This window comes from Camelus bactrianus, chromosome 1 (assembly GCF_048773025.1).
Source record: "Camelus bactrianus isolate YW-2024 breed Bactrian camel chromosome 1, ASM4877302v1, whole genome shotgun sequence".
NCBI lineage: Eukaryota > Metazoa > Chordata > Mammalia > Artiodactyla > Camelidae > Camelus > Camelus bactrianus.
In genome coordinates this window covers 67,134,896-67,156,692 of record NC_133539.1, presented here as the reverse complement: position 1 = coordinate 67,156,692, position 21,797 = coordinate 67,134,896, and the positions used below count along the sequence as shown (strand labels likewise).

The 21,797-nt window shown below is 40.6% G+C and overlaps 1 long non-coding RNA gene across 1 annotated transcript; it reads left to right on the top strand.

Moving 5' to 3' along the window:
• Window positions 1-10,251: 10,251 nt before the first annotated feature.
• On the top strand, window positions 10,252-19,585 carry LOC141577959 (uncharacterized). Its single transcript, XR_012507650.1, has 3 exons — window positions 10,252-10,499; window positions 15,966-16,024; window positions 17,533-19,585. It is a non-coding gene; the product is annotated as an uncharacterized LOC141577959 (long non-coding RNA).
• Window positions 19,586-21,797: the final 2,212 nt, after the last annotated feature.

The following is a 21,797-nucleotide window of genomic DNA, read 5'->3' as shown; positions in this document are numbered from 1 at the left end:
GCTCAAGAATTATTCTCCATGAATAGAAAATATTAATTCCCCCAAATTTGAGGTATATTGGCAACACAACTATTATTAAAACACATTTGAAGTTAAAATTCTCTGTCCTTTACAGTAACTCATCATTTATCCTTTCTGCTTGGGAACAAAATACCGTATAGAACATAATTCTAAATTATTGAGACTTATCTTTTTAAGGGCCATCTAAACAAGCATTTTAGATATTAGCTATTTTATGTATTTCTTACACAGTATATTTGGGAACCATTCCAGAATAACTGGGTTGGAATCATTATGAATATGGAATCACCAAATTTTAGATCTGGAAGTGTCCTTAGATGTGACCTACTACTTGTGATCCCCTATGTGGTGAATGCTATGTTGTGGTCCTAAGATCTTCCAGAAGAATAGGTAGAATTAACACTAATCTACCAGGGGTCTCCAGTTTAAAGTTGGAGCTGTCTGTTGTATCCTCAGCGAGATAAGAGTGTTTAATGTTGAAGAAAGTTTTGAAAGTGGACCAAATGCAAAGTGCAATAAACATTGCTGTCTGGGGCAGGGAAGAAAGCTATGAACTTGGGGAAGAAGAGAGCTGGGTTCTAATTCCCCTTCTGTCACTGCCCTGGGTTAAGTCTCTCTGTCTGGTGGTGGTGGTGGTGTTTTTTCTTTGTTGATTTGTAACCAGGTGATCACTATGAGTGTCCCTTTCAAGTCTGACTTATAATTGTGCCATTCTTCCACTGAGGGTGGGTTACTTTAAGCAGAGTTCAGGATAGGCTGAGTGATGAGTAGCCAATTTCACTCAGAAAATCAAACAATCAAATCCACCCTTATTTAAACCTGCTTTTTATTTTAAAAAGTTACATTTAGTGAGCACTTGCTAAGTGCCATAGTATGTGCAAAGCACATTAAATGTGTTCACTCATTAAATCTTTCAACTCTATGAAGTAGGTACTATTTGGTCTTAGCGACTTCTTAACATCACAGGATATTTTTGTCGTGTATCTAATAGGAAATTTAAGCAGGCTTGCTAGTGTTACTGTAAGCAGGATGTGAATCCAAGACAGCCATCTGAAAGCATTACCAGAGCATCTTTCTTGACTAGAGAGAGCTCATTGGCCACATGGGTCCCTGCTCTGACCAATGATACACCCTCCTGCCCAGAGTTACCAGTATCACTAGGTTGGAAACAAGTCTTAGGAAGTTTACATCATCCCTATATTTTTGAAGTTACTAAATGTGAAAAATATCATGACCTCAGTGTTCCCTTGCTGAGCCAGATTCATAGCATTACCACCAGCTGCTCTTCCAAAGGTTTCCATTTAATGCAGGTTTAAAAATAAGGGCTCTGAACTCTCTCTTGCTTTCTTTAGAGAAAAGGTGTAAGTCTGGTTGGAGTGTTTAAGAAATTCCAGGGTGATGCAGTGGAAAGAACTTGTCTCAGCTCTGCCACATGACCTTGGGCAAGTCAACCGCGCAGGCTTTCAATTTCTCCATCTCTAAAACAATGGTTGAAGAAGGCAATTCAGTTGGAAGAGAAACGACCTGGATTCGATTATGTGTCAGTTTATTGATCTTTAACATCCACACAAAATCTTTAAAACTTAAAATGTATACCACATGGTAAAACGTACACTAGCTAATAAAATGAGCAAAGCAAGTGATTTAAAACCTTTAACTCCCCTTTGCATCTCCCTCCCTTCCCTTCTTCCTTTTATTCCTTTCTTCCTTCCTTCTTCTTTTTTTTTTTTTTCCTTCCTTTTTTCCACCCAGGCACTACTCTAGGTGCTAGGGATACAATTGTGTAAGAAAGAGACAAGGCTACTCCCGTCATGGAACAGACATTCTGGTGGGGGTAAAAAAGACAATAACAAGTAACCCAAAATAAGCAATATAAAGTTGTAATGGGGCCATGAGGCGTATACAATGGGAAGATGGATTTAAAAGTGCTGGTTATAAGTAGGGACTTCTGTATTTATAGAGGGTGTTTGGGATGAGTTTCTCTGAAAAGGGAACATTTTACTGGTGATCTGGATGGTGAAATGGAGCTAACATTTTTTTCTGAGAGGAGAACATCACTGACAGAAGACATGGCAGGTGCAAAGGGGCTGGGGAAGGCATGAGCATGGCCAGTTCAGAGAACAGAAAGAAAGTCTAAGGTTAGGGGTGTGGTGAACATGGAGGAGAGTGAAGGAATGAACTTGGAGAGGTGGACATAAGACAGGCCACGTAGAGCCTGTTAAGGAGTTTGGTTCTTATTCTAAGCATACTTGAAAAATCACTGTTTTAATTTGCAATAGGATGTATTTCCATTTTTTGAGTTACTGCTCTAACTGCAATGGATTTTAAGTGGCAAGAGTAGAAGCAGAAGAACAAGTAACAGGAAATCCAGGATCCAGGAAATGGGAGGAACCAGAAGACTTGTTGGAAGAAGTAAAACTTGCATGGGAATCTGGCTTGAATGCACCCAGTCACAGGCAACCCATTACCTTTTAAGGCAGCCTACTCCATTTTGACACAACTATCTCTCAGAAAGTCCACGCTGGAGTCAATCGCAGTAGACAATAAGTGCGCAACAGGTGTTATTTCATGCATCCGTCCTAGATTCATCCTTTGTGGTCGCACATGATGACTCAAAGACCCTAATTAAAACCCACTGAGTGTACAAAGACTGACCAAACGTTTCAGTTTCCTTTAATCAGTCTAATTGTGCACAACTTTATGCTGGCTTAGTCACAAAACAGCCATTACCCCTCCCCCACATCCTAATTACCGTAAGTGTGCAATTCCTGTTAACACACAGGCTAGGATTATGCTGTGATTAAACTCCTAGGCTGCTTTGCCTATCCATATGCAGTGAGAAGGATCTGGATGCGTGGCTTTAGGCTGCTAGTTGCTAGAGAAAGAATGTCCCTCAAGCTAAGTCAAGTGGACTGGCCTTAACTGGCATTAGTCACAGAGTGACCAGAAGCCCCATGTACTAGATGAAAAGGGGCATGTTTCCAGCCATACGGGGTTGGATGGGGGTCTGGAAAGCAAGGACTCTATAGCTGCAACACAGCTGTGTTGGGAGACTGGGTATGCGGTGGCTCAGGGCTACAATTTTTCAAAGCCCATTAACTAATAGAATCGTCAGATATCCATACAATGTAAGGTAGATTTTCTTCTGCTTCTTGTCCTTTGTTCTCTTCCAATTGGTCTTTAGTACTAGTAAAGTAATTTTGAACAATTCTTTCTTATCTCAGCTATTTACCAGGGAGCCAGGAAACGGGATATGGAATGACATTTGGCCTGGAATATTAACAAGAACATATCTCATCTCTGAGATGTGGCATTTTGAGGGAAGGAGTCAGCAGGCATCCCCAAGGGCATGTGGCTGGACTAATGGTGAGCGTATCAGGTGATCCTTATCTCTGTTCCTTTCCAGGTAAAGGTTCTGCTTTGATTCTTACACCTTGTATGTTGCTTTCAATAAGTGAAGACATTTCCCTTGCATTCCCACCATCCTGGTCCGTCTTCTACACAGACACTTCAATTTCATTGTTTTTCAAAAGTGTGATCCCCAGGCCAGGAGATCAGCAACGTCTGGGCATTGTTAGAAAATGCAAATTCTTAGACCCTAGCCAGGCTTTCTGAACGTGGCACTCCTCGGGTAGGGCCTAGCAATTTCTGTTTAACAAGCCACTCCAGATGATTCTGAAATACACAAAAGTTCAAAAATCTCTGCTCAAATTGATCCTAAAATGAGGACAGAAGTAGAGTCCCACCCTTCACCTGGGGGAGGTAGTAAAGCAGGAAGTCCGGTGGCCTCCTGTGGGCTGGGCGTAGATCTAGGATTGGAAACCAGCTCTCTGGGGCCCCAGTCACGACTTTCCATTATGTCTTGCTCGAAACCTCAGTCCCTGCGAAGAATCGCAGTACTGAAAGTAACTTGTAACAGTATCTTTTCTGAGTTTTGTAGGATTACCAAACTGGAAAAAAAAAAAAACAAAAAAAACAAAACCCAGTTATTTCACACCTAGAATTAGAACTTTAGAAACTAAGCAGAGATGTGCCCACAAGTCTGCATACACAGATATTTACTGAAATATCATTTATGACAAAAATTTAAAAATAAACTGGAACAACCTAAATGATCAAGAGTGGGGAAACGGGATAAATAATTTTATGGTACAGCCAAACGCTCTCACGTGATAGATGCCAGGATCATGCTTTTAAATGCTACATCCTGATATGGAAAAATACATGCTAAAAAATTACAATGGCACAATATAAAACTGTGTATATTTGTAATAATTCAGATGTTTTAAACAAATGATTAGAGAGTGTATGAATAGAATTTATATGTATAGGAAAAAAGAGAAGGAAATGTACCCACATTTTTAAAAAGTTTTAATCACAGAGTAATAGTTTAATGGTGACTTTTTCTTCTTGCTTTTCTTTCTTGTTCAATATTTCTTCAATGAAATAATTTTTTTCAACTCTATTATTAATTTAAAAAAAAAGCTCTTGAGTGTATATCCTTTCAAGCGTATCTGTGCTGGTTTCTTATTTCAGTATTAACGCTCAGATGCTGGATAAGCTCAGGAAACCCAGCCTCTCTATGTTCTCGCTTCCTCCATCCTTATCGGAGATATTAATCCACGAGTACAAAAGGGTTTGTTTGTATAAATAACTCTGTCAGTATTAAGAACCATTACTGAATATGATTATTAACTATGAAATCTCTTGTTTCCAGTTATGTATCTCAACAATACTAAATTCTAAAAGAGATGGAAGTCGGAACTTCATTTCACTAAATAAATCCCAAGTTGCTGTGGTTTTGCATATTCATTCTTAATTTATATATACAACGGTAACAGACAATCCTTTAGGCATTATTAGGAGCTTTTCTCTCATGATTTCTTGATCAAGTCCTTTTTTTTTTCAACATGGCTTAACTAAAGTTAAGAAAAATGTTTTGTTTTCATAACTTCCAAGAAATATACATAAAACTGTTTTTCAATATAAATAATAGGAATTAGAATCATAGTAATAATAAACATTATTATCAGGAGAAATGCTACTGTCTGCAGCTGCACCTCATCCATATACCTATAATCTTCATCATAGAGAAAGAGAGAAAGAGGGAACAAGAGAAAGACAACTGCGAACTCCTGGGAATAAATTCATTCATGAATTTTAAAATGTTCATTGAATGACTGCTATGTGCCAGGGACCATGCTAAGCCTTACCATCATGAGGTTTACAGTCTAATAGAAGTTATAAACATTATTGGACATGAGACACTGGACATGAAATGGAAGTCAAGAAAGAAATTGGATCAGAAGAGAGTTATATGTCAAGGGTTATGAGCATTCAGAAGAGAAACATACACTACCACTGAGATTTGAAATACTTCTGGCTTTCAGTGTTGGAGACATGACGAATGGGAGGTCTTTCCAAAAGAAGCATCAGCAAGGACTTTGGAGGGGAAATGACAAGTGGTTTTCTTTTGCTGGAGAATAGATCCTCCCTTAGAGTGCAATTTTGAGGTTCACCAATCTAGAACAGCGTATAGTAAGCCCTCAGTACGTAGGAAGTCTTTTGATTACTACACATGGGGTAGATCTATTTTGGGGAGAAGAGGAATAGAGTTTGGCTGCTCTGAGGACTGCTTCTGCCCACCAACACATGCCCCCAAACCCCAAAACAAAGGAACAAAAAGTCCAACTAGAGAAATCCTAAAAAAAAATAGTATATTTTTAAAGTACGTTCTCTTGAATAGGTCGGAGAGGAATTTCCAGAGCCTGTCACACATGGAAATTTTCAGAAAATTTCCAACTCTTGCTCCCTTCCTTCTTTTTCTCCTTCCTTTTTTGTGATGGGGCTCATCCTCACCACAAGAGTGAGCAAAGTGAAGTCAGCTTCCCCGACTGGAGCAGGGATTTCTCTCCAGGAAACATCCCCATGGTACTCTGGTGAATAAAAGTATCCATCTTCTCTAGGAAAGAGCAGAACGAGAGGTAGAAGAGGAAAATGGAGAGTGAACAAAAGTGCCTCCTAAGATGTGCCAGCAGGGCCCCGGGGTTCACACTGTGTTACGCATTCAGTCCTCCATCACGTGCCAGGTGGAAGGGAGACCGAAACTCACTGCCATCTTCCTCCAGAACACTTTTTTTTTTTTTTCTCATGACATCAATTTGCCTAGTAAATCAGGAGAGGGTGGCATTAAAAAAGGCATAAAATGAGGAGTGAGAGTTAGGGGGCAGAGAACTTGATAGGAAAATGCTGCAAAGGGAGAAAAAATGTTGAAGACTGTATTTTGTTTTTATAAGTCATGGACTATATGGATTGGTGATAATCTCTGACTTTTCAAAGAACAATGGGAGGGGAAATCAGGAAGGGTAAAACTGGAGGCCAGCAAAGGGGCCGAAGACCACAGTCGTCGTGGCTTTTCCAGAAGTTATGATGCTAAGGAGAAGCTGGTTTGGCAGGACAGCGGCTCTGAAGGAAGGTTTGTCACCACTGTTGTCAGATGGGAAGGACAGGTCTCCTTTGGGAGCCCAGGGAAGAATCCAGGCCCTCTGAATTGGTGCTTCTCAATCTAGGCTGTAAATTAGAATTCTGGAGAGATTTCAAAAACGCAAATGCCCACTCCTGCCCCAGCCCCCCCGTAACTGACCACAGGTCAAGCCTGGCCTTCAGTCTGTCCGGAAGCACCCAAACGATCCTAAGGTGCAGTCAGGGCCGAGAACCCTGCTTTAGAAGAATCAGAAGAAAGTGGAGATGATAATAAAAAAGTAAATATTTATGAGCAAAATAACCAATAATTTTCTGGTATTTATCAGAAATTTCATATATACCCCAAATACCTACATAATCCAAAAACACTTGTTTTTATTTTTATTTCAGTAGTATTTCTGATGATAGCAATTGTTTAAATGAGAATGTGACAAAATAACAGATGTCTCTGGGTAATTGTACATAGGTGAAGTTTTTTTCTGTTTCTTTATATTTGTTGTTTTTTCCAAAACCAATTTAGAATGTGCTAATTTCATCAGAAGATATAAATAGGACACAAAGCAAAAATTTGCATAATGAATCACTTTATCTACCTCATATAGAAATATATACCTATAATTACACGATCATTTGAGGGAGATATTCACATTAAAGAGCTTTTAAACATAACAGCAATTCAAACTTTAAAAAAATTCACTGTTGGCTTTAGATATCATTCGTTTTTCTTAATAAGAAATCCATTCACATCGTCACCAAATGTTGGTGACCCCTGAGTAGTTTGCATTCATCATTTTCACTCACTTCAGCTCCTGGAGGTTAGTATTTTTATTAGTCTTGTCTAACAAGTGGAGAAACAAAGGCACAGATGGGCTAATTAACTTGCCCAAGATCAAGAGACTGCAAAATGTCAGGGAGTGGGACTGGACCTCAGTCTTGCTTCACGGTCCGGACAGTGTGCTGTTCTGCCTGATGCTGACGTGCCTACGGGATCTTGGCAAGTTTTCAGCGCTTACGTACATCTGGGAAGTTGGTTCTCATTTCATTACTCAGCCTTGCCAGCTTATTTTAATGGCCAGGCAGGCACCTAACTATGCATGTCACCAGGTATGCAGCAAACCTCCTTATCTGAAACAACCATTAAAAAAAAAAAACCCTCAAATCTACAATAGTTAATGAATCTTAAACCAATCACACAAGGGATATTCAATGCAAAGCGTTCAAAGTTATTTTCCACTTAAATAAAAACAGTCCCAGGAGGCGACGGTGATCAGGCCTCATTACCCCTCACTTTAGTTTAATAGCCATTAGTGACAACAGAGATAAATTTTATAGGTGCTAATTGACCCTACAGGAAGACTTTGAAGTTCTCCCACTAGTTCAGGATTTCTTTGAAGTTTAGTTTTAGCTAAAGTGCTGGGTCAAAGATCTGGGAAAAAATGCATATTAGAGAAATAAATGCAGGTACCAAGCCTTTGCATTAGGTGAGTAATTGTAAAACTGTGGCTTGGTGACTGCACTCAAGACAGACCTGAGCAGAGCTGGCCATTAAAGGGCTTCCTAAATTGCTCTAATTTTTTTCTGAGCAAGGACTAAAGAAGATTTTGTATGTGTTCCCACTCTGGTCTCATAACATTAGGAAGAGAGGAGAAAACAGCCTGTGTATCTGCAGTGCTTTGCAGCTTCCACAACTCATTTGATGCACATAAAAACAGCAGGAGTACATGTAAAGCTCAGGGAGGAAAAGTGACTTGCCCGAGGTTTCTCTGCCAATGGGTAGAGACATCTGAAGCCACTCGGAAACGCAGTGCAGGCGGTTTTCCACGACAGCAGAGCTCTCTCTGCTTGAGTTGGAGAAGTTGAGTCAGGGAAAGGGGACACAGGTCCAGACATGGGTGATATCAGAAGGAAGTGAAGAGTTAAGGAAACAAAAGTGCACTGGTCCTAAGAGTTTCCATTCTTGTTAAGCTCCACACTGACTAATATTTAATCAAAAGCTGAGCACAATGAGAATAACATTTGCAAGAGTCTGCAATTTGACTCAGGATTGAGTCCACATTTGCTTCCCATCCATTCACTTCCTCCCTCTATGGTCACTAGCTCTATATGCTCTCCACATCGTCTAGAAGCTGTTGAATTTAGGAGATGACAAAAGTCAGAGTCCTAGGGAGGCTGTCATGCTAACCAAACAACAACAACAGCAAAAGAACATCAGGCACAAAGACTCCGACAGGGAGTCCAGTTATGGTGGTGACTGTGTGTCAGGGTGATCCAGACAGCGAGTCATTAACATGCGGGCATGCTGTCACAGTAGTAAGTGCAATGAGTGTCCCTTGAGGAAATGCTCCAGATATCGAACTAGACCTAAGTCAACCACATGGCAAGAGTGGGGACTGATGGCAGAGCTCGGGGCTAGAGAAATAGAGTGGATAGATAATGATACTCTGGGATACGTGTACAACTGACTCTGCCAATGGGAAGGAGAGACGTGGCTTACTTTCACGGTAACTATGCCCGAAACCTGAAGAATGGAATTGGGGACCCCCTTGCTTAACTGATTGTATATGCAGAATCCCTCCTTTTTTATCCCTTGGAATATTGGAAAACTTTCAAAAGGCAAGTAATCTTAGCACATTCCAGGTCTTTTAAGAACTGTGGATGAAAGGGACACATAAATTTCGGTTATTATTACTTACATGCAGTAATTTTTAGTTGGATTTCCCTGACACACCTTCTCCTTTGTAATATTTTTCTGGGAGTATGTTTATGTGCGAGAGTGTGTGTGTGTGTGTGTGTGAGTGGCTTTGACCCTAGGGCTCTCTTTGATTTATAGGCAGCCCTCTGAGTTACGCTGGGGTGGTTTCAGAGCCTGTTTGTTCTGGCATCCCAATAAAGCCTTACTTCCCATGGCAACGCCAGCCTACGAAGACAGGCCTAAGGGGAAACACTGCTTTTGTTGCCAGGATGAGGCAACAGCACTTTTGGGGTGCTATTTTGCTGGGTGGCATATTATTTCTCAAGCAGCCTCACTCAAAAGTAATATTCAGGGTCTAAATATTATCATGGGAAGCAGTGACTTCGGTTTTCCTCAAAGCAGCTGAGTGATTTTTTTTTTTTTTTGAGACTTGATTTAGTTTGAGGGGTTTTCAGTTTGCTCTCTGCTCAGTGGCAAGACTGTGGGACGTGGCCTCCCTGGGGGGACCCAACATAGGCACATCCCCTTCCAAATATTCATCCCTTTGCTATTAGAGGTCAAAGCTGAACTCCAAGGTCAATTCCTGCCTGTCACTGATGCCCTCCTCTGCTCACTTCCAGAAGAAACCTGTGCTTCTCAGTCGTGGTCGCACATCACAATTCCTTGGGGAGCTTTCAAAAATACTAAAGTCCCTAACTCACCAGCAGAGACTCTGACTGGCTGGCTGTCTGGGGGCAGGGCTTGAGCAACAATAGTTTTCAAAGGTCCCTGGGGGATTTTAATGCATGACCAATATGCAGGACCACAGAGCTGGTTCAATCCCTTTGAGACCCTGAGAGGAGAAGTAAACTCCTCAAGGTCATGAAGCAAATAGGTCGTCTTTTGACCACACATGTTGACTGGTAGCTGATTAAAATGCCTGTGTAGTTAATCGTGCTATTATTTAAATCATTTTCAGGCTATTCACACAGTAAATCAGGCAGTCTATGGCAGTAGGGTACCCAAACACGGGGCGCTGACTTCCATTTCTCTCTGCACCACACCAGAATGTGCTGATTTGTCATGAAGAATATGATTTGGGATGAGGGAGGAGGGAAAAAAAGTGGAGAAGCAGACTGTTCTGCCACACCCTTCTGCCTCAAGGACATCTGACAACATGTGTCATCTATACCAGAAAGGTGACTTCTGGGTGTTTTATTGGTTTTATGACTAAGATGGCCCAGTGCTGAAAATTCTCTAGTGGGCTCTGTACTCCTACCCCTGCTTCTTGATGGCTCAGGGAGGTGTGCACAGGTCACAAAAGGTGAGTCCTTGGCAATTTTCTCAGCAAAGTACTTTATGCTCATGAGGACGTTATATCCAAGAGTGCTCAGTTTTTTGCTGTTTGTATTTGAAACCAGAAACCAGGACACATTTTATTTTCTGTTGTTGCTTCTATGTGATGTTCATTTAAAAAAAAAAAAAAGGAGAGAGAGTCATTTTTGGTAATGACTTGTGCCTTTTCTGTGGATTTTAATGCCAGATTCAGAGTATCAGAAGAGTGAAGCAGGAAGTCCTCAAAACAAAAGATTCACATTAACACTTGTCATCTTGTTGCCTCCAGGCATGCTGTTCCCCGATTTCCACAAACACCCAACTTCACCAACAAAGGAGGGAGCTCCCTGGAGCTTCTACCATTGTTGACATTGTCTCTGCCTCTCTTTACCTGCCTCTTTTGATACTTATGTCCAAATAATCTAGATATTTCCATAGACAAAGATATGAGTACTTAAACACTTATGTCAGATTTCTATCTCACTGAAGGATAGGCCTAGAAGCACTCAGAGAAATGTAATATCAAATCTCTCCCCTTTCCCTAGCCTGCCATCTGCTCCCGTTTCACAGATGAAGTCATTGAGGCTCATTGAAGTTAAATGACTTGCCCACAGTCATACAGTAAAATTAAATAGGAAAACTAGGGTCAAAAACTAGGACTCAAAATTCCAAGTCTACAACTTCTATTCATTTCACCCTAGAAAATGAAATAAATCCTAATATAAAGTTAATTAAATGTTAAGGCAAGAGTTCCAATATGCTTTCAGGGATCGTCTTCTGTGCGTAACACACATGTACTAATTCCATGTGCATAAACATCCTTGTTTGCCCCTTGCTTATCTATTCAACTAGAGGCAACAAACACTTTGGTAATCATCAGTCACTGAGAGTGTAACACAGAGAGCATGAAAGTTCAAAGGCGCATTTAACATCGTGCCCCAATACCTCTGTCACCAGGGATGTATACACACTTAGAAAAAGCAAGTGAATTCTCAAAATCACTCACGTGATAAGGGGTGTTTGCATAAAACTATGAGCAATTAACCCTGATTTATTTAGGCTTAATATTTTTTAGAATTCCATGATAAATATGGTTAATATTGTGAATACTAAGTACAACAGAAGAGAAACAGACAACTTCCAACAAAAACTGCAATAATGTGACTTGAGCGTTCTTAGTGATGTCAGACAAAGCTCTTCCCTCTGCTTGGCAGCTCTGCCGACTATCATTCAGGGCATCAGAGCAAGCTCTGCCTTTGCCTGAAGGACCCCCTTTTCCGTGAAACTGGTAAAGACCCAGCAGTTGACTGTGATCACTGAGTGGATGGAGGAGGAAAATCCTTATCAAGCCATGCTTCACCTTGGAGGGTTTTTTTTTTTTTTTTGTGCCAAGTTTAAAAGGACTATGAAAGAAGGAAAACAGAGATTTAATCCCTCAGGTCCATGGAGATGTGTGAGCTTTCCCTTTTGGCTTCTCTAGATGAAAGTTATGGGAATCTCAAAAGTACAGGAAAGTGAAGTGAAGAACAAGAGAATCTATTGTGGTTAAAAATGAATACATACATAGTACACACATTAAGTGTATGGTGAATATTCCATTTCCTGAAAAGGAAAGAATCCTAGGAGAGGCCTCTGTGTAAGTATAGCTTCTTCGGAGGAAAAGGGCCACACGCAGGCACAAAGTTCCCAAAGACCAAAATAACCCAGAGACTTCACTCTCACAAGCTCACCTTACTAAGGGTAATGAGGAAATACCTCTTAATTTTCATACTAGGGGTGACTTGGACCCAAAGCTCTTGAGAAAGGAAGGTAGGTGTAACCTAATTGGGGTAACTGGCTCTTCACGGAGTTTGGTTTTTTTGTTTTGTTTTGTTTTGATTTTTTTTTAAGATTTTTTAGGGGAAGAGGTAACTAGGTTAATGTATTTTTTTTTAAATGGAGGTGCTGGGGGACCCAGCTGCTGAACCCAGGACCTCTTGCATGCTAAGCACACGCTCTACCACTGAGCTGTACCCTCCCCCTTCACGGGGTTTTAAGTGGCTGCAGGGGAGAAAGTGCAGGTGACAGCAGCCCCACCCACAGTGCCTGAGCGCCCTCAGAGCTAATACTTCCCGATGAATTTTCTAGAAGGGAGAGTTCCTCAGGTGATCTGCAGAGCAGCTTGAAAGGTTGAAATATACCTACCATGCTGCTGGCTACTTTTTCCAGCACAGATGCAAATGCACTTAAGACGCCGACTGCAGGTCGGATACCCCTCACCTTTAGAAGCACTGATCCCGTCAGTTCAAGGAATTGCGTTTTGCTTTCCTGAATACTGAGAATAGGAAAAATTGGTGGTTTTCTCCCCGCTTCCAAGACCTGGAAGACTTTTTGACTCAGGAAGCCAAATTCATCTCCTTAATGTAGACGGGAAGGTGAGTGTAGGTGTTTGCTTAATGTTCGGATGACAAGCGGTGCATACCTTTCTGAGGCGAGGTCTGGGTGTACTGGGGTGTGTCCCAGAGGAAGGCAATGTTCTGAGTTTTATTTTTTATGTGTGAGCTATTCAGTTTAATTATACCCATGCTGCTAGTGCACTTTTTATTATTACTCTTATTCATTTTAATATCCACTTCCCTTGGCTAAGTGTAGAGAGAAGATTCGTTTATTATTTGAACAGATTCACATTTATGATGTCCTATTAGTGTGCAAAGCTGGAGACTCCACTGTAAACGTGCTGTAATAATAGTCAGAGAAGATGAGCTCTAATCCAGCTCCTAGCTCGGGGCACAGGAGCTTCGGAATTGCTCAGAATTTGAAGGCACTTGGCTGACATGAGGCGGGGGCGGGAGGAGGGAGTATAAAACAGGGCAGGAGTGAGGGGACTGGGGTCCAGGAGCAAGATCAGACAAATGAGACTGACAGTGCATATGTCTCTGTTCAGTTTTAAGTTGGTAAGAGAATGACAGATTATGCTTGACATCTCGAGAACAGCAGCTGTCAAAGCTGTCAGTCAGTGGGAGATTGATTCCTCTCAATTACTTGTTGAACCAAGAAGTTAAGAGACAGAAAAGATCTATGGGGCCATCCAACTCACTTCAAGTCCCACAGCATTAGCAAATTTACTCGGTAAAATCAGCATCTCGGGCCCAAGGCAGGTTTATGATTATTTTGTGCTGACATAATAGAAAAGACGACGAGGAGGAACAACATCTATTCATTCATTCCATCATTTCATTCATTTACTCCACAATCTTCCCTCCCATAGCAGTTAGCTTTGTGCCGGCCCAGGTGCTCAGTCCTGATGACACGAAGTTGTGCTAAGTGCTAAATGCTGGTCATTCAAAATGGGTAAGATTCAATCACTGTCCTCAAGGACCTCACCATCTTCTGTGTGAGTCAGATACAGGAGCCAAAGATGCAAATACACTGTGATGGGAGCACTCACTCGAAAGTGGCCCAGCTGCTGATGTGCAACAAAGAAGAATGAGGTGATCACACCTCCTTATGGGATTCAGAGAAGCCACCCCTTTCAAAGTTAAAGCTGGTAAACTGTCTCTTGGAGGAAGGGGAAGAATAAGCTTCTTATTCCTTTTTCTGACAAGGTCAGAGCCTCTCATTACCTTCAAGCCAAAAGACATAGAATAAGCACATCTCCCTTTATTATTTCAGAGTTGAAATCATCTTGGAGAAATGATCCAACTTAATTATAATCAGCTGAGAAAATTGAGGAAATCCACATTCCAGAACTCTGATCTTTCAGCTTCTGTTTCTGTAGATCCAGAGGGGATTATAAGAATCTGTATTTTTATGTAGTTCAGGAAGTAATCCTGATATGTGGCCACACTTGGGAATTACTGTCAAGCAATTATTCTTAAAATGTGCTCTCTGGACCAGCGACATCACCATAACCTGGGAACTTGTTAGGAATGAAAATTCTTGGGCCCCATCCCAGCCTCACTGGCTCAGAAATCCTGGGGCGAGGCCCAGGTCTGTTGTTTGACAAGCCTTAGATGATGCTGATGCAGTTTACAGACTCAGAACCCCTTCTCTGAGGCAGCCACCCCGCTCATTGGATGATGTTCCCATGCCATAGCTGAGGAGAGTTTACTGAATGGACTGTTTGTTTGCATAGGTGTGGGCAATTTCAGTCGAACCGACAAGGATGAAGCAGCCCAGGATTAGCACCATTTGATGTGGTTATCACCCCACGTCCAAAAGGGCACAGGGAAGGAACGACGTTACAGGGATTTGACAAGTGCTGGAGTAAGGAGGAGAATTCATGTAATGGGACCTGTCCTGTCTGATGTCAAGAGGCAGTGGTAGGAGTGGAATAAACACACAACGTGATCTCCTCTCTCACCGTCCAGTTTCTTCCCTGTGTCTTCCACTTGGCAAACCCAACAAGAAGTTGAGGGACAGCCATGCCCAGGTGGTGAAGGCTGGGGAGATCAATTTCCCAGGGCGCAGAACAGGACAGAGCACTACAGAGGACGAATTAGGCATAGGAGTAGAAAATAAAGTATAGCCAGCACGTACCTAACCCCTCAGATTCTCTCCTCCTCCAACTCAACTGCTGGCGTTACCTTTTCTACATTTTAAGTCACTTCTACTGGGTCTATCTCCCAAATCTGTTTTGTCTACAGAAACTTTGGAGACAGGAAACTGACTATTGCTGGAGAAGAGTAACAAAGTCTTTCTTCTATTATCTGTGTCTGTGGTTTCATGTTCCACAATATGGAAGACCTCCAGCTATATGAAGATGCCCATCTCACTCCACCAATATCATTAATTCTGTGGGTTAAACAACTGCTATTTCCTTTACTGTTCCTTTTCTGACAAGGTTTGGAGTATCTTCCAGTCCAGTTACCCTGTTCACAGCCCGATTTGCCATGCTGCTCCAGTTATACAGATCTTCCTTGACTTACAGTTAGGTTACATCTGGATGAACCCATCATGAATTGGAAATATCCTAAGTGAAAAATGCATTTAACCTGCAGAACATCAGAACTCAGCTTAGCCTACCTTAATCATGTTCAGAAACTTACGTTCGCCTGATATGTGGCCACATTTGGGAATTACTGTCAAGCAATTATTGACAGTTGGGCAAAATCACCTAACACGGGACCTATTTGATGGTGAAGTGTCAAATACATCATTTATTGAATACTGTACTGCAAGTGAAAAACCAGACGGGTAACATGGGTACAGAATAGTTATAAGCGTATTGGTTGTTTACCCTCGGGATCATGTGACTGGCTAGGCGCTGCGGCTGGGTGCCCGCTGCCCAGCGTCACAAGAATACTGGACCATGTACAGCCGGCCCGGGAAAGACCAAAATTCAAAATTCAAATAGCGGTGACTGCTGACTGTGTACTGCTTTCACACCACGGCAAAGTTGAAAAATTGTAAGGCCAACCATATGTCAGGGGCCATCTGCACTTATAACACTTTGTTTCTTTATATTCTCCCACAGAAATCTGCACAGACCAATCTGATTCAACGAGCATTTACCCACCACCTAATATATGTCAGGTAATGTGCTTAAACAAAGAAGACATTTCCAAGGCCCTGCCTTAGGCTCCTCACTGCAGCATCTATACATAATGAAATGTTTCTAAATTGTGTCTTGATTCTCAGGAACTACGAAAACCTTGACTTGTATTATTTCATGTATCTTTCTAACATTCTAGAGAGGTAAAAACCAGCAACGAATATTATGTCATATTTTCCCCGGGGCCTGCAACATTCAGTTAGATGCTGTCTCTCCCCAGTCACAGTAAATGGGGGAGCAGCCCTGCGTCCCGCTGACTCTCTGCTTTGGTCAGCTACGGTTCTAACCCTGAGTTGTAGAAAGGATAAGTGTGTTTTACTTTGAGGAAGAGAAGCATTGCATGTTGCTCCCTCACATCTTTCTATAGTTTCTGGAGGCTTGGGCTTCAGTTTCTCTGCCACCAGAAAGAGAGAAGATTAATACCTACCTTCTTCACAGAGCTTGAAAATGAACTAGTATGTGTTCTGAAGAATGTCTTAAAACGTCCTTAAAATGATCTGAAAAGATGCAATTCATCATGTCAATAATGTGATGGATTCAGCATCTTAGAGCTGGAAGGCCTTTCTAGAGAAGTTTTGGTCTGATCATCTTCAAATGTTAGCACTCATCAGAATTGCCTGAAAGTCTTCAAAAACTAGATTTCAGGCCCTCTTCCCAGCAATTCTGATTTATTATGTGAAGGGTGAGACCTGAGAATTCACATTTCTAAAAAGGTTCCAGGTGATGCTAATGCCGCTGACCTGAGAACCATGCCTTGAGGACCATTGATCTAGTCCATCCCTGTCTTTTAAAGATGAGAGCCCTGAAGCTCAGAGTGATAAAGAAACTTGCTTAAGGAGACAGGGCCAGGACCCAAAGCTGAGTCTTCCATTTCTCATTTCAAGTTTTCCTGCACTATAAAACTGCTTCCCTCTTCTGAGTGGCCGTGGCCGTTTTGTTTAGGCTGTTCCTATCAGTTTTGTCACAGGCAGTACCAAGGCACTGTCTTCCTCACCAACCTTTCCCCAAAAGACACACGATCAGTTAAAGACTGTGCTTTTACTACACAAAAAATGGCTTCAAGATAAGTTTCCTGTCTGCCTCTTCACCAGATCTCAGCCAACAAGCCCCTCCCAAAGAGAAAACCTGGAACCAATGTTCTTTCCTTCTCTTAGCTTTAATAAAGGGCCAGTGTGACTTGGTTTACTCCTATCCAATGGCAGATGTCAGAAAACGGATTAGAAACTTTGAGAAATTCATTTACTCTCCCCATGTTTCTATTCTCTCCATCTGCAAAACGGGGTCAGCTGTATTGTACCTCATGTGCAAATCTGTGTGCTGTGAGGTTTAGCGCGTAAGTGACTGCAAACCATGTTGCAGATGGATGTGTTATGGAGGAATGCTTAATATCAAAGCGAGATGTCATTTTCTTTCACTCTGCATCTGTAGTTTGTAAAACAAATGCTTCTAAATTCACAGTATTTTTCTCACATGTACTATTTTTTTCCAGAGTGATATTTTCCCAAAGACTCATGCTGACTTAAGCTTCTGGAACCTTGTGGGTGGATCTGCTAAATTAAAGACTTGTATTTAAATTTTCTGCATAACACTGGTGGGCTGAATGCATCACAGTGACTGAGGAAAGTAGGAAAGATTTCGAGTCCTGAGGGGCATGGGTAGAACTCTGTGGGTCATGGGTCTGTGAATCCAACCAAATGTGAAGCCATTTCTCTACCAAAAGGTATAAACAGAAGCATCACTGGTACCCGGAAAAAGCCTGAACATAGTAAAATATAAGGCTAGCTAGCTATATGATAGGAGGATGGATGGATGGATGGATAGATAGATAGATAATATATTAGGACTACAATCACTTTTCAGAAATAAGGAAATAATTATGGTAAAAAGTATACAGGATTTAAGTTGCGATGATCTGGACTTCAGATCTCGTTGTATTCATTTGTGTGGAATATTCAGCATGAATCTGACTTTCAGTTTATTCATGTTTTAAAACAGGTTAATAACATCTCTCTTGCCTCCTGATAAGCCTGTTACAAGGATCAGATGAGACAGTGAGAACGCAAGCTCTTTGTCAAGTGCTGTCCATATGCAAGGTTTTCCTACTGTTAATATTCTGCATTCTTTAACTTTCCTTCATTTTCTACATGGAAAACTTGATATTTTAACATTTTGAATATCCTATGACCACATGCTGAAACTGTTTTTAAAAAGAATATAGGTGATTGCAGCTAAGGTGTGAACTGAACTCCGATATGGATATATATCTGTGTGTATGTCTGTGTGTGTACATACATGTGTGTATGTTTGTGTATGTATATGTGTAGTGTGGTTCAAAAGTTATTTCCAGACATAAAAATATTTGTGGAGATCTTATCTGCAAATAAAGCAAGGAAAGAATGGCCTGCTTGGGGGTGGAATAGACCTGGTGGATACATCCAGAGAGAGGCTGCCTCTCCTTATAACACAAATTCAGACCCTTTGTCCATTTTCTACAAATTCAGGATTACAAGTGTAAAGGTTAACATGTTAAGTGATGGGGCATCTTCTGTGGAGTGTCTAAGAATGTGTGTTATTGATTCCCATTAACAAGCATGGGTTTCTAACTCATGACTCAAGGCAGCCTCAGTTGCAGGTACAACCCAGTTCTGACTGTGGCTTTGCTTGCCCTTGAGTTACATATAGTTTATGCGAGGAATTTCACTGTCATCCAGAAACATACACACACAGAAACGTTCATCTCTATTTGAGAGCTGAATCACATTAAAATAAAAATGATCTGGCAATAGTGCTCTCTGCAGTGGAGAAATTGCTGGTGATCTTGTATGCATTTATATTTACTTACAACTGATTGTAATCCCTCACATCAAGTTTTAGGAAACGGCAGATAAAGACCTGAAGAAATGCAACAGTCTTGCGGAGAACAGAGCTCCCTTGGTCTGACAAGTTCTCTTAGACTCAGTCCTCATTTACAATCTGGGGTTCATAATGCCCATCTCAAGTGTTATCAAGAGAGTTAAATGATCGAAATGTACATAAGACACCTGGCAAAAAAATACAGGCTCAAAGATGTCATTTCTTCTCTCTTTGATAAGTTTGATCAGAAGCATTCCATTTACAACTGGGAGATTCTTCCTGCTCAGAATGGTAAGACATAGTGGAGGTTAGATGGAAAACAAATAATTCATCACATGTGAGTGGATTGAAGTGGCCTAGGTGGTGAAAATAAAGCTGCAGGAAAAGAGAGACTTTGTTTTCCACTAAAAGGATAATAGTGATGTCTTTTTTTTTTGTTTTGTTTTTCTTCCCAGCAAGATCTGGGTGAAAATAAAGGGAAGCACAGGTTTTTAACAATGACTGTAATATTCAAAACTATAAAAATTTTCATTTTGGAGTTTGAAACTTTTCTGTGGAAAGTCAGACATTAGTGTAAGAATCTCCAGACATACTGACTGAACAATAATGAACAATAAACAAATACAGTAAGTGATTTTTCTTTATTCAGTATTCTAATCTTCTATAGTTAATAAATAACTATATCTCACATGGACTTAAAAATTTATATATCTATATATATATAAATATATATATGTATATAACACACACACACACACACACACACACACACACACACACACAATGGAATACTACTCAGCCATAAAAAAAGAATAAAATAATGCCATTTGCAGCAACATGGATGGACCTAGAGATTGTCATACAAAGTGAAGTAAGTCAGAAAGAGAAAGAAAAATACTACATGATATCACTTACATATGGAATCTAAAAAAAAGACACAAATGAACTTACTTATGAAAAAGAAACAGACTTGCAGACAGAAAACAAACTATGGTTACCGGGGGGAAAGGGGAGGGTGGAGGGATAAACTGAGTGTTTGGAATTTGCAGATACTAACTACATATGAAAAATAAACAACAAGTTTCTTCTGTATAGCACAGGGAACTGTATTCAATATCTGGTACTAAGTTTATAATGAAAAAATAATGTGAAAACAAATATACGTATGTTCATGTATGACTGAAACATAATGCTATACACCAGAAATTGACACAACATTGGAAACTGACTATACTTCAATAAAAAGAAAAGAGAATTCAGTAACACATTATTAAAATCAAATGTTTTACATAGACAAGAACCCATACAATTATTTGACTAAGGCCTTGCATATCCAAGGGATGTCTCTGGTCATAATTGTTCCCCCAAAGTGACAAATGTGTGCCAAGACTGTGACTTAGTCTTAGCAGGAGGAGGCTAAGGAGGAGGAGAGGGAGGAGCATTATTTGTTATGGTTCAAAAAAATCACAGTCTTAGAACCACTGCATCCGAACAGAAAGTCACTGGGTCCATTCAGATGCCTAGAGTCCCACTTTAACACTATCGTTTGTCTCTAAAGGCCTATACTTGAAACTCAGCCTAACGTACAAGAAGAAAGTAGAAACAGCTCCCTGGTCTACACTTATTATATGTCTTCCTTATGATTCTTCTGAGTCAAGAAATTGATTTGCCTTAAGGAACATTTTGGAACAGCAGTACCAATATATTTCAAGGTGCAAAATCCTTTTTTGCAAAATACACCTTCAGAGAAATCCCAGAATATCAAAAGGTTAAAATGGGGGTGAAGAGTTTTAGAGGGGGACCAGGTTCATCAGAGCAGAACTACACCAGCCTTTGGGGCTTCTCTAGGGAGACATACATATGAAGATGCTGGTTTATGGGTGTAGCTGAAAGGACTGTAAGCAAATAAAGGGACTCTGGGAACTTCTGAAGACATTCCACCTCTATCTCTTCTTAAATTGTTTGCATCCAGGGACGGTGTAAAGGATAATTTTGTTTGTAGGGATTTTGAGAAGTTGTCAAGAATCTTTAGATGGCAGCTTGATCTGAGGACCTTTTATGAACTTAATAAATCAATATGATACAAAGCATTTTGATCACCAGGATGATATTTCTCCACTTACCCCCATTAAATGACTTTCTGGTTCTGTTTTGCTCCCTTAAGGATCTGTCTGTTTCCCCGATTCTGCATGGTAAAAATTCTCCTCTGTTGCAAGAGTTGTCTGGTGTGTTCTAGTAACCGGAGATGAGATGCCTTAAGTCCCGAGCCAGTTGCCTTTACCAGCCCGGTGCCTTGCTCCTAGCTCTGCCCTTTTCTCCTTTCTCCTCTTTATCCATCCTCCAATTTTGTTCCCCATCACTGGATGCAGAAATGCATGCTTTTCTGTGTATATTTTTCTTTGGGATAAATCTATAAACCAGCAAAATCTAAGAAATCTCTCAATTCTTGTGGGTACTTGTTTGAGAGGAGTTCAACAATTTACCTTTGAGGTCAATAGCAAAATGATATCTTTTATCACAGGCATTTCTTTTGACAGACCTCTTGTCTTTGACAAAGATTAAATCATCCAGCCTTATAAGAACACCACTGACAATCTTTACCACCATTGTTTGCCTTTTCTGGAGGCCTATGCTATCAAAAGAAAGCACAAAAAATAATGCTTATTAAATAATGTTTGATTAATTAATTATGAAATACTCTGCTTTCTTATGATTTTGTGTGTTTTTACTCCCTAAGAACAGCAATATATTTCTCTACTTCTAATGGTGATATACTGTCTTACATACACAGTAAGTTTAATGGATTCCTAGATCCACTTTATTGAAAAAAATTACATTTCTAGCTAGCTAGCCAGCTATTTGTTTATTTATCTATAATACAAAAACAGAGTGGTTAAGATG